This window comes from Emydura macquarii, unplaced genomic scaffold, assembly GCF_026122565.2.
Source record: "Emydura macquarii macquarii isolate MOO-44397 ecotype Brisbane River unplaced genomic scaffold, CSIRO-AGI_Emac_v2 contig_587, whole genome shotgun sequence".
Classification (NCBI taxonomy): Eukaryota; Metazoa; Chordata; order Testudines; family Chelidae; genus Emydura; species Emydura macquarii.
In genome coordinates, this window is record NW_027130724.1 from 5876524 (window position 1) to 5890805 (window position 14282).

At 39.6% G+C, this 14282-nt stretch overlaps 1 protein-coding gene and 1 non-coding gene across 4 annotated transcripts in view; both read right to left on the reverse strand.

Annotated features, from left to right (window-relative positions):
* The window catches only part of MOB2 (MOB kinase activator 2), a 156810-nt gene that overhangs the window by 44738 nt on the left and 97790 nt on the right, over nt 1-14282 (reverse strand). The gene's annotated exons all lie outside the window — the stretch shown is intronic.
* Nucleotides 9163-9347, reverse strand: LOC137148183 (U2 spliceosomal RNA). Its single transcript, XR_010918462.1, has one exon. It is a non-coding gene; the product is annotated as a U2 spliceosomal RNA (small nuclear RNA).

The window sequence follows — 14282 nt, forward strand, 5'->3', positions numbered from 1 at the left end:
ACAGTCTTAAAACAGTAAGCATTTAAAAAAATTTACAGTGCACAAACAAAATATTAAGGAAAAACTTTATGGTTTCCAAGGTAAGTTAAAGAGGAATTCATGGATCACACCGAAGTAAATATGAAGCACTATGATAACACTGTTATGGTATTAACGAGAAAGCTGGCCTCTGCACACCTCATTAGTAAGCTAAAAGATTCACACACTGAATTAAAAGGCCTCAACATCCTCACATAGAAGACTGAAGTTAGGAATCTTTGTGATGCACCTCTCGAGAAGGATATCAAACAAGAAGAAGAACTGAACAATTTGAAAACATATGATCTTTTCCCTTGACATATATTATAATTGGTGATCTGTTGCTGTAGATGGTTAACCTCCGTATCACATTTCCACTTTCCATGCTCTTTTGTGAAACATACCCCCCCCCCCCCCCCCCCCCCCCCCACACACACACACACACACACACCTGACGCCCCCACCAGAGCACCCTTCTTTTTTCTCATTTCTCCAACTATCAGTTCTCTATTTGGCAAGCTGCATCCGTTCTTTGGACTAACTGCACTGTAAAATTGTACACTTACAAAAAATTGAACAAAATTTTTAGTTAGAGATGCAGTGTCACAGTTCTTATTTTAAATATCCCAAAATCATGCAACTGAAAGCAAGATTTTTAGGAAGCACAACTCAGCAACCTTGAGCATATATGTTTTACTGTGTATGGCGTCAAATTTAGTAACTTAAAACATGGCCATTAGGTGCCATGGAAAGTCATATCTTTGGATTTTCAGACTTTCAAAACAAGAGACTTTGATCGTAAGTTCAATGAACAGACAATGGGTTTATTTGAAAACAGTCAGATCCAAAAGGGAATACTCAAACGCAACATGTTTATTTGAAGGTGTAATCACTGAAATGTTGCATTTTTTTTTACCGATATACATCTGAATTACAACAATGATGCATATTAAAGATCCCATGGCAGACTTCCCACTCAAGTAATTATATTCTGCCCCCTTAAATTCTCCTGGAAGTTCTTTCTTCATATGCTGTCTCAAAATTCTGCACAACTGTTTAGCAGTAGCTTAGTTCCAGCTTGGACATAGGTGCTTTTCAGTAGTGGGGGAAAAGAGGTTCCTACATATCCTTTACCTGCCACACATGGATAATGGTAATGAGACTTTTTTTTGGAAATTGCACTGGAACTCTCAGAATAAAAAAAAGTGTCAGATCTCTACAGTGTAAGTGTGTGTGAACAGGGGCAGAGACACTGTTACAGAGACTAAAAATGTGTTAAGTTATAGTAGCATTTGAGCATAGACTGCTCCCAGTACACAAGGGTGATGACATACTGTGAGAAAAGGTATCAAACAAAGACAGTGGGAAAGGCAGAGCACCCTGTGACATCTATTCACAACACATGCATATACTGTATACTGAGGGCACACTTTCCATACTAACCCCAGCCATTGCTTCATGGTTGATACCATCTAAACTCAGACCTCACCCTAATGTTAATGTTTACCCATCAGGCCAAGGAGTGATATTTAGCCATCATATGAATAATGTTGTGTGTTTATAACCATTTTATAATCAACTGTTGCTCAGTTATTTGCCTCTTTCAGGGTTCCACAAAAATAGTGTAAAGGAGGTATCACAGAGAAGTATAGCAGTATCAAGAGCTTGGAAAAGAGCAAGTCAAAACCACTTAGACAAGTGAATAATGTAAGAATCAAAAATAGAGGCCATTATTTTGATTAAAATGCAACTCAGCATTTATATGAGAAATGAGGCCTTGTAATGTCAGATTGTAAAGTTCTGTTTTTAATTAAATTGCAGTCTATTGTGTGTCCCTGTCTGCCATGTAATATTTCAATTCAGCTAGCTAATTGCCCATTTTGTTTGACTTTAATGTGCTTGTGCTATTCCTAGCCAAGAACCTTTCTAATTACCTCAGAACATGTCCCCAGCAGCAGAAACATTTAGATCATTGAGTTTACCTCCAAGTGGTATTTACACTGGAAAGTAATTTCAGTCCCCATTCTGCTATCATCCCAACAGCAGCAAGAGGGATGGTGGGGGGGAAAGTACTTTGTGTTTTGTCCAAATCCAAAGTCTTAGTTCCTGATACAGATTGAGGGTTTGTCCACAAAGAACTGCAATGCACATTGGGGGGGTTGATTTGTAAAGTGCTCCAATGTGCTACACATTAACTGGTCTGCGTAGACTGTGCCGGCACAAACAAAAAGTTCCCTGCTAGCATGAATGAAAAGTTCTGTAGTGCGCTTCAAAACAGTACTATGTGGACAAGTTAGTGTGCAGAACATGGGCATACTTTAAAAATATCACACCCATAGAACACATTGCTTGTCACTGTAGACAAGTTAGGGCTGCCATCTAGCCAGTTTCTGACTGGCCTAGCAAGTTTTTCTGCTGCCTTGCCCGTTACCCATCAGAGATGTGCCATGTCGTTTTTTGTTTTTGGCAGTCTTGTCTCCTGGGAATGTCACAGCCTGGACAGATCCTGGGCCCTGCTCTGCATGCATGCAACATGCCAGGCCCTTGCCTGCGGGCAGCTGCGCTAACAGTGGCTCCTCTTGGCGCTGAGGTTGAAGGGAGAGAACAGACCCATCACCAGGGACAGGGCTTGCCAGCAGCTGGGGTGGGATGGGGCCCCACAGCCAGTGGCCCGTTTTTATGTGCCTCAGGAGGTGACAACCCTAACATAGGGCCTTAAGACTGAAGTCAACCCAGAGGCACAAAAAGTTTAGTGTTGGGGTGGGGATCCTATAAAGGAGGAAAGACTTCAGAAATGTACTGTCAGCTCCAACCCAGAAACCCCAGAAAAGGAACGTTCCCTCTTGACCACAAAGCATGCTGAAATAAAAGTCCTGTACTTCAATTGATGCAAACATTTCAGAAATTCATTAAATTTAATGATAAAAAATACTTTCATTGATAAGGTAGCTAAACCAATCAATATTTTACTATGTTCTTGAAAGCTCTGATGGCAGTGGTTAAGAGTCAGTATTTGGAGCAGCAACTACTTTTCTAAGTTTCAGCTATTGCTGTGGTTTTCTCTGCAACAGGCAAAGAGAAGAGATTGGTATATAACATCATCACTGAATCTGGAACACTGGAAACGAACAGCTACTCTGTTGGGGTCAAGAGCAGCAAGTTGGAGTGTGGAAGCCAATAAAAGCCTAATGTGAACCAGCAAAAGTCAACAAGTATTATTAAAACATTTGTTTGCATTGCGGGCAAGACCCAGAAAAAGGAAGATAGACATTGAGAGTTCAGCTCAATGAAGTTAGGCCTTACCAAAAACAGGAAAGTGGATGTTACTGCATGTACTAAGGAAAAATAAATCATGAGTAGTTTGATCAGCAAGCTGATCTAGCAAGTATGCTGTCCTGCATCCATACCACCTTGTGCTGAGATCCCATCAGATCTCAAGCTACATATGGTTAGGTCAGGTCAGGTCTGTATTTGGATAGGAGACTTCTAAAGAAAAAGGAGATGTTTGACTAGTAGAGATAATGGTTCAGCAGTTGGCACTCTTGTCTATGTCAATATTGAAAAAAAGACTAGGAGTTGTTAAGGAGTCCTGTGCTGTTGGAGGCCCAGTCTTCTGAATTAGGGTATATCTTCAATGCAGAGAGTTAACTCATGTTATACACTCTCTACAAATTCAAGTGAAAATCCAGAAACAAGATTTAGTTTCTATTAAAAAAGTTCAGGTGCACTGATGATCTAGTACATGCGTCCTTCTGAAGGCACCAGCACATGTCTGCAACATACATATTAAGAGAAGTCAAGTCAAAGGAAGCAGTCTTACTGAAAAAAAAATTATCTGCCATAGTGCAGCAAGGGTTGCTCCTAGCAGACAGTAAGAAATGGGCTGCTCAGTCATTATGTCATATCTAATATTGTTGTTTTATTCTGGAGATCGTAACATTTCAGACCTAACTTTCATTTTCTTCCCCTAATTATGAAGCTTAAATGGGCTGCTTTCCAAGGAAGAATTAGTGCAATAATGTATTTTAATATTAAAGAGCTAAAGTGTAAGACTCCCATTCTTCTCCTTCCAGCCCACAAACATACAGAACGCTGAGCTTCTAAAACTTGGCTAAGAAATTCTTCCCAGGGGTCATTTAACATTCTGAACTACTTACTGCCCATATACATAAACTTCTCCCTGTAAGTTGTACAACACAACTACTGTTTTCAGTCTTACATCAATATGCCACAGTAAATGAAGCCCAAATTGCAAGCTGTCATGAAACTCTAGGCTGAGGGCTTCAAGGTGTAATCAACATAGAGAGGGAGGGTCCCTGAGTCAGCAGCTCTCATTGGACAAGACTATCCATGCTTTGGGTGGGAAAGGAGTAGAAGGAAACAAGGGGAGACTGCTTGAAGTGAAATTGGAGTTTTCCCAGAAACAGACCACCACTGAAGAAGCACGAGTTTCTCCCCGTTTGGTGTTGTAATTCCAGCTCTATTTCAGTCTGCTCCAGGCAGCAATACTGTACATGATTTTATTTGGTAATGTCGCACTTAGATGAGGGCACCGGGGAAACAAGGATTCATAAAAGTAACTGTGAAATATGCTTGAGGAAAATTCTCTCCAGGCATGCTATATTAAATACATGTGGAAACATAGCTTACATTATGTAAGATTAAACAGTAGAAGCTATTCAGAGCAACTCACAGAACCCTAACAAAAAATTTCTCAAACAGTTGTTAAAAGCAAGGCCACAGACTCTGAAGGCACAAAATTAACTTGGTTCACCCCAAGCCCAAGACTTTTAACCATCCCTCACAATTAGGCTAATTACAGGATTACCTACACCCAGAACACAGGTACTGCACCTTAGCAGATTTCAAAGCACCCAGCAGCGCCAGCATAATCCAGTGAAGAGATAAGTGCACATCAGCTCCTTGGATGTAAAATATACCATAGTTAAAACCAAAAATTATAGAAGCTTCTGAGAGACGAAATGTCCCCAGATGCAGCTGGGTTTTGAAGAGCTGTTTTACTGTTGTTTGTATTGCAGTAGACCAGTCGGGGAGGAGGGGGGAGAGAAGGACCGCTTTACAACCCCAAGGTAAAACCTGTTTGGACAGTGTACATGTAATGGCATGAGAGAGAGGCAGACACATAGCTACAGAAAGAATTTAATAAGTACCTCATCCCAGTGACCTACTTACTGCTAAATGCAAGTCAGAAAGGATTGAAACACAACCCTAAGTGGAAATGTTGACTATTGTTACTTTGATGGTTCAGCCTCAAGTCTGACATATTACTGAAGTCTTAGTTGTTGATTATGAAGTACTCTAGCAATTTACAAATATATTTGTAAATGATAGGGTGGGGAGGAGAAATCTTAAAATTTAAAAAAAAAAAAATTTTTTTTAAATGTATATTTACAAGAAAATGCAAAAATTCCATCTCTGTATACTTTGTTATAATTAAATTGTATTTATACAAAAGTAGTAATGACATGGCTTCCATAGCAACTGTAACTTGGCTCCTTGGTAAGTACATTCTATTTTCTGCACTTGCAAACTTTATTGCCTGCAGACTGTGTGCGCACGCTCACAGGTCATAATGTGCATAAACCACCAAATTTTCTATCTCCTCATGTGTTTGAAATCTTAATTACATAAATGAATTTAGTTTTCACTTTGATGTTAAAGCGTTGGTACACTTGACTGAACATGGTTATCCATTTAATTGAAATTTTAAATGCTATATAATAACTTATTGTACCACACATTCCAGAGCGTGCAAAATTTGAACTGAAGATGCAGTCTAATGCTCACATGTTCAAACAAGCATGGTACAATGGATTTAGATTAAAGAATGACTGACCAGTAACCAGAGTACTCAAGATTAACACTGGTTTATGCTATACGCAGTATTTCATGCTCCAAATGTAGATATTGATAGAGCACATAATCCTAGGCAGACTGTTTTCAAATTTTTTAAATTTACATAATTTTTAGATAAATAAAAATATCTTCAAAAACAGGACAATGACACTAATAGTCATTGAACTAAATTCATGCAAAAGTTTAATTTAGGGGGCGGTGTGGTTATGATCAAAGAGCATCTAAAAGATTAAGTAGTGGAAACTATTACTTCTTTCTTCTCACACTAATAATTCAAAAAACTTGTTTAAATGGAATTTTCTCAAACCATCAAGTTTCCTTTCTGGTCTCTAAATTAGGCTAAAATTACTTGCAATAAGGTAACTTCCCCAGAAAATAAGCACTTGAAAAGAACTTATGATTCAAGTGCCTCACATGTTTCTGTGAAAAAACATCATGCTAGTGACACAAATGTTATTAGTGACACATGCATGCAAAGTTATATACCTTGGTTTTTAAAAGTTTGTAATTTAGACAGACAATCCAAAATGAAAAAAAAATAACATGATGGATTATATCTTTAGAGATTAACTGAAGAGTAAAATAAAGAAAGCTTTTAAGTATTTGAGTCTCATCAAGCCATGAGAAGGCAAAAAGGTGTGGAGCAGAAAGTATATGGGATATGTTCTGATTAAGACTGGTATTAATTGAGATTAAGAGGGAAAACATGTAAACAAAGTCAGGTGCAGGTGCAGATGCCAGTTTCACTTTTTAAAGAGCTCTGGCAGTTGGGTTTGATTTTGGTGACATTCGTTCATTTTCTACCATTGTCTTGTCCAAACATTTAGTTCAGATTACAATCTCCAATGCACCCACATGTATTTACCTAGATTTACATATTTTTCCTTGTTAGCCTTTAGGGCTCTGAAATGGGACTTCACTGGCTAGAGAACAGAACAAAAATCAGCAGACAACAGAAGAGCTTCACTGTTTGTTCCAATCAGAAATAGTGAACTATTTGCCACTTTCAGAGTCTCTAGCCTTGTGCTACAGCAGATTATGTTTGCAGCCAGCACTGTTACATAGTAAGAAAATTCACCTGCTCTAACTGTAACTGGCTGCTCTGCTAGAGAGAAAGTCTTGAGGTTAAAGAATTGGACTGGGATCGAGATTAGAGTTAAATTCTTTGCTTTACCAGACTTCCTGTATGACCTTCAAACAACAGTCTCTGTGCCTCAGTTCCTCATCTGCAAAACACTACTACTTCCAACTCTGCCAGTAACTGCAACTGACTTCCTGTCAGGATTTAGGATCATTTTGTGGTTCCTTTCCTGCACACACCTGTAAATTAGGGATTACTTACCTATCATACCAGGCAGGTTGTTAACTAAAGGTGTATAAAGCAATTTGTGATCAGATGAAATGCATTATATGTGACAACTATTAGCATTAGTACCAGGGCTAGATTGCTAATGTATTTGTTGTAGGTTTGTCTTTTAGTGCAGAAGAGACATACTGCCAACAATATTTGGATTACGATATATGTAACCAATCTCCTCACTGCATTTACAAAACAGGTTATCTGCATGAGGCAACTAGCCCTAATCCATAAGCAAATCCTAGTCTTCCTGATATTTTGGTCTAAAAATTATGCAAAACTCTGGAAAATACACTCCCTTTCAGAGTGTAAATAGCAAACCTTCCCCCTACAGTTAGTTTATTTTGTTGAGAACTGCATCATGACCAGAACACTTGCTCTGAAGACAAATATTTATAACCATTTTTGGTGTACTATAATTTTTCCCCAAATTATAAAAATACACAAACACACAGTCCAACCCCTTTCTTGGGGAGGGGGGGAGAGTAACACTTTATACTCTTTGTTAAGAAACAGTTATTTGTCACTTAACTACTTTGTAAAAAGTAGCATCATTCTCTCTTCACTTTCCCTCCACACAGGCGCTCATGTTTCTTTAAAGATTTTCAAAAGAGATGACTTTTTGAAAACCTGCATAAAAGTTAGTATTCTCAGTCCTGCTTAAAGTCTCACTACTAAGAAAAATGAAGTGTTTGTTTAGCAGGGGAGAAAGAAGAAAGCAGGCTTCCACTAGCATTCCTTCACAATATAGGCATTTGGATGTTTGACATCAGAGAGGAGTATGGTTTACTTCTGACATGTGTATGCAGTATAACCATTAACAACAGTTACCACCAACAGAATGTAGCAAGTTCTGCAAGTAACATTCAAACTTCACAAGCATTTCTTTGAGCAGGGGTTTGGACTAGATGACCTCCTGAGGTCCCTTCCAACCCTAATCTTCTATGATTTCTGTTAGTTGGCCAGAAGCATGAAATCCCCAGATCCTTCAGAAGAGTCATAGCCTAGTATTATCTTATTTACATACTTATCCTAGTCAATACTTGAATCAACTAAAGTTCCCATACTTTATTACATAAGCCAGCACATTTTTCTTTGAGTACAAGGCCAACTAGTCTGTGGGAGCCAATGACTTCAGTTGCAGTGGGCTCCTACTCAAGACAACGGCAACAATGACTGATCAGAAGATGGGAGTCATTTTTAATCTCAGTGGTGATGCCTGCACAAAAGTACAATCAACCCGTTCCCCCCCCAAAGGTGGAAAAAATGTAATGGACTTTACATTATTAAACAATGTACAAAAACATGGTGCAAGGTTAAAAACAGTTTTTCACTCAAGTGCTTTAGAAATTCAGAGAATGAATATATTATATAAAAAACCCCTTTCTAAGGCAGCATGAAGGAAATTACAGTTCCTTAGTAACAGGACCGGAAGGATAAAAAACACATTAAAACTCAGTTATAGCTCTTCTCCCCTTAATGTGCAAAACATTGTGTTAACCAAAATAAATGTATCCTTGTGTAACACCAACTCCCACAATAAGGGAGCGTCTACATGGAGACGTCAACTGGAATAGCTATTCCAGAACACAGCCCTGTGTGGACACTTTTCTGGAATAAGTGGAATCCAAAATGGAGCAGGAAGTTGAGGGGTGGCTGCTCCCACTCCCATGCCGCTGCTTCATACCCCCCCCCCCACACACACACACATCAGGAAGGCCCAGCCCAACCCCTTCTCCCCCCAGGTGGGGAACTGAGGCCGCCCCTGTCTGAGCCAGCGTGTGGCTGGAGCGGGAGAGAAGGGCACCGCAAAGCGGATAAGTGTGGGGTCGGGGGAGCGGAGCCAAGCCTGCATTTGCGGACCCCCGCCCCACAGGTACAGAACCCTTGAAGCAAAATAGATTTAAATTTTTACATACTGTTTTGGCCAGATCAAGTGTAGTTTTGAGAAACGCAGTGTATATATCAAATCCTCATATGAAAACAGAGGATGTATCAAATCAGACAAAACTGATGGGGGGTTATCAAAATTTTATCAGATTAAACTGATAAGAACAGATACTGCACTTGATCTTAGCTGAAAGGCCGAACTTAAAGCAAAAAAAGTGGAAGCTTGGTCAGATGACTAGGGAGGAGTATATAAACACTGCTCGAACGTGCAGGAATGAAATGAGGAAGGCCAAAGCGCAATTGGAGTTGCAGCTAGCAAGGGACGTGAAGGGGAACAGGGTTTCAAGGGCTATTTAGAAATGGACTCATCCTAATTGTGAGTACAGGATTTGAAGCCTTTACTGAAAAGCTAAATGCATTCAACCACAAAAATAATGAAAATGAAAGCCTCACCCAACCCACTCCCCATGTTCTCCAAGAACTACTATACTCCGACTGGAAGATAAAAAACAAATAAAGGTTTAGCAGATTGTTAACAGGTAAACCAGAGCTTGTTTATATAATCCTCTATCTTCAAGGTGTTGCATTATACTAATACTAGAGTGCAAACTGAGGTTAACACTTCTTTGGTGTTTCATTATTGGCTCATTTCCATTAAAGTCAATCAACATGAGCTTGAAAGCCAATATTTCTTCCTCATGTGATAGGAAAAATAAAAACAACTGATTAACCTCCTCCAAAGCACAGCACACCACAGCTCCCATTCTGGCAGTTTGCTTTTTTAAAAAAGCAAAAATAATGAAAATGAAAGCCTCACCCAACCCACTCCCCATGTTCTCCAAGTCTGGGCAACAGACCAGCAGCTTAGAACTTGTTCTGCTTTTGTAGCCTTTTACAAACAGTCTTGCATTTCAGTTAAAACAAACCAACTTTTTGCTCTTCTGCAGATACAGAGAATGTTTTCTTCATTTCATTCAACTAGTCCAGTTCAATGACTAATTCATTTCAAGTTGAGAAACTGATTGGGAGAGGAAAACAAGCTTTCCTACTTTTAAACTCCCAATCTATGATAAAAATTAGGTACAAGAGGATGAGCGCTACTGTTCTAAAATTATGATGGACATGGTGACAAGAAACAATCAGTTTGCTTTGCTAACTATAAATACTTCCTTTGTTTAATAAAACAACTTTAAATGAAAAATGTTTTGATAAACCTACTTTCTTATGTATCCAGCACACAAAGTTTGTTTTATCTAAGTAATGTATTTTAAAATGCAGGTTTTTGCATTTTAATTTAATTTCAATTTCCATCCAAATATCACTTAACAGGTATCATAAATTAAAAATACCTCACAATCTAGTAAAGAGAAAATGAATGATGCATTTCTTAACAAAAAAGTAAAAAATTATGAACCTGAATAAATGTTAAGATACATATTTGTATAGATATAGTGTGTATTACTGGCTAGCAAAAAGTAGTACCAAATTATATTAATAAGCATCAACTTTTCTTGATGAAAGTAACTAAAAAGTACAAAAAACTTTGATTTAAATCAAGGTTTCCTGCTTGTTGATTTAAATCACAATTATAATGAGTGATTTAAATCAATTCCCCCTGGAGTTTACAAGACATCTTTTCACTGTTGGTATTTTATTGTAGACAGAGCTGATGGGGCCACCTATAGTTAGGCTTGGCAGGATTCCATTTAAATCATTAGTCATCAGTCAACATTGATTCCACCTGACAAAGATGAAAAAATATTCAATCGATGACAGTCAGCAAGCATAGCCTCCCTCACACCTAGTATCTACAAGAATCTGATGTCCCTGGTCTTGCAGCCATGCCAGGAGCCCTCTGCAGTCCATGTGTCACGGTCCTGGCTCACTCCCTCATGGCCAGGAGTGCAGGGGCCATCTTCAGGCAAGAGCCATTCAAAAGTGGGTTGGCCTCTCCCATGTCCAGGGGCTCGCCCTCCTCCTTGTTGCTCTGGCTGGGGGGATCTCTGCTGTGCTGGGCTGGGACCATCCCCCCCCTACAGCCCAACAGTGCCATCCCCCCTCTCCCCTAAGCCAGTCCAGCCCAATGCCCAAGTTCCCTGTTCAACTCTGCCCACACTCTTGCTCTTGCTCCCAGCCCCTTGCTCTCCTGCAGCCCCAGCCAGTCACTCTCTTACTGCTGCTGGGCCATGATCACTGCCTGGCTGCTGACTGTCCACTCGCTGGCCCCAAACACTTCCTCCATGCTCCTACTCCTGCCACCTAGATCATGTTTCCCATGCCACTGCCTGCTGTTCAAGGAAAGTGATTTGGTGGGAGGGGAGGAGAGCTGAGGGTGGGGCACACATGACCCACCATTTGAAAAACACTGCACCAAATCATAGCTGTCCCTTAATAGCGTTCTCCAGCAATTCTTTAAACACAGATTGCATGTCACCACTTCATTTATTAATCCGTGTTTTCTCTGGCTAAAATTTCCACACTTGCCTACCTGCAAAAAAAAGTCAGTGTATACACCCAAACCAACTCCTGTAAATGGGTTGGATAAGAGATGTAGTGACAGCAAAAGGAAAAGATTACGTTTATCCGCAAACTCAAAACTCCACTCAATGCTGCCAAAGTGCTCAGTTGAAGGTCAATGGAGCAATAAGGCACAACTATTCCAGCCTATCAAGAGAAATTGCTAGTGGGATATGAGATGGTTCCTTCTCCATGGCAAGGATCAATCAGCTGGAGCTGCTCAGTACACATCTCAGGAGGAAGGAAGCACAAACCTATGTAAATTATGGATCCAAGACACTGAACCAGGTATAGGAAGGATAGGAAAAGATGCTCTGAAAGTCTGACATTGTCTATTTTGGTATATATTCTTAGTAATTAAGTAATGGCTCCTGTGAGAGGTGAGGCCAAACAAATGTTTAAAAGAACCAATTTGTCTATAACACTTTTTGTGTGTGTCCTGAGGTTAATGAGCTACTGATAGAAATATATGATTCTGAAACTGTTGCCCCTCTCCAGTAAGTGACCACGTCCATATATACAGGACAGACAGCACTAGCATTTACATATTTTCCTGAACATGACACTGTAAAGCAGGGGTGTCAAACTCATTTGCTATGGCGGGCCAGATTTGAATTAAGTGTACTTCAAGTGGGCCATACATACCATCAATCGAAATACTAAGCACAACCATTTTAATGTAGTATTACATTTTATTTGCTAGATATCAGCGATATACAAACTGCAGTACATTCACTTCTACAACTACTACTATTTTACGATTAAAAGAATCGATCAATGATTAAGAATTATAGTACTACGCGATGCCCCAAGACCACTGTCCCTCTCCTGCCTTTTGGAGCACTGTGTCTCATGCACACAGCGCTCCACGCGCTGCCACCAGAGTACAAAGATCTCGTGGCAGCACACACTGCCGCAACATCTAACGGCATTATACTCTTTGGCGGCAGCGCACAACACCGCCAGAGTGTGCAACGCCGCATGATGTCGCAGCAGTGCGTGCTTGCTGCCAGGGGCTGGACCAAAAAGGTTGGTGGGCCGTAACCGGCCTGTGGGCCGGATGTTTGACACCCCTGCTATAAAGCCTTAACTTTGGTTGTGATGTATGATTTATTTTATTTACTATAGTAATTATGTCAACTATATAGTGATCATTTACATGCATTATAGATTTTTTGATGATGTAAGAAATAGGTTAAAACATAAGACTTTTGAATTAGATGATTTATAATTCCAATTTTGGGGGAAGGTGTTATGTCTCGCTAGAGTCATGCATTTACAACATCACCAGAGTCCATTAATGGAATGAAAGCCTCAATTCAGTTAAGTGTTCATTTAATCCACAATGAGGGATATTCCAGATAGTTCACTGGTATTTACCTGAAGACTTTCAATAAATATAAAATATGAGCAATACAAATGCATTATTCAGTTCAATATATTTTTCCTGAAAAGAAGCAAACCATACAACAGCTGCTACGGAACTACTATGGGAAAGGGAAGAGATGATAGCGTCCATCACTGCCACATGGCAGATGGAAGAAGAGAATCCTTACACCAAGGAAGGAGGTCCATTACTGGGCTCACTAACAATCTTAAACAACAGACATGACAGGAGAGTCCTAAAACAGCTAATCAGTAGGTAGCTCCACTGCCTCCTCAAATTTTATTTTTTGCTTTAATTACTTGATCTAAATTTTTTTAAAATAGCTCATATTTGTCTACACAGAGTAATTTCTCTCTCTCTCTCTCTCACACACACACACACACACACACACACACACACACACACACACACACACACACACACACACACTTCTTAATGCCTGTGAAGCATGTATATGGAACCATAACTATATGCCGCATTATGTATATTATTGCTTACATAGTTCTCTTAACTAGAGCAGAGGTAAAACATGAATTAAGAGTGCTTCAAGCTACGGAAAGTAGCTTCCATGTGAATGAAATTTTTTCTTGACATAAAGCCTGATCCTCCGCTGCTACACACTTTGGATAGTAATCTAAACCAGTAGTAATCGACCCCAATACAAAGTAGGTATGGCACTATCATTTTGATTGGTTAGTGTTTTACACCACAGTGCACAGACGTAAATGTCTGCAAAAAGTGCAAGATCGTAGAGAATCAGGGTGAGAAAGTTTAAAGTGGACTGACAGCACATTGCTGAGCAGGAACTAAGTTTACTGGGCTGGTTGTATTTATTCATTTACATATTTGTTTATTTAATGGTTGAATGGTAGTAATGCCACAGCTAAATTTTCCTACAGAATATGGATGCACACATGTTAGCCAAGGGCTCTGACTGAGAGGCAAGAGTCTTTATATGAATTACTGGGTTTGGAGATTAAAGAGAAATTTGATTAAGCTTCAAAAGAGAAACAAAACTAGATGAAAGGAGGGATGGAGTAAGAGGAAGAGGAGTATTGGTCAGTGAAGGAGGTGGAGGGGACTCAGGAAAAGAAAGCTTGAGGTTGAGGCTACCAATATAAACATGCACTTCAATATAATTTTACAAATAGAGCTGTGCGCAGATACAAAAATTTGGATCCACATCCAATCCACAAATATGGTAAACAATACAACCACATCCGCATATGCAGATAT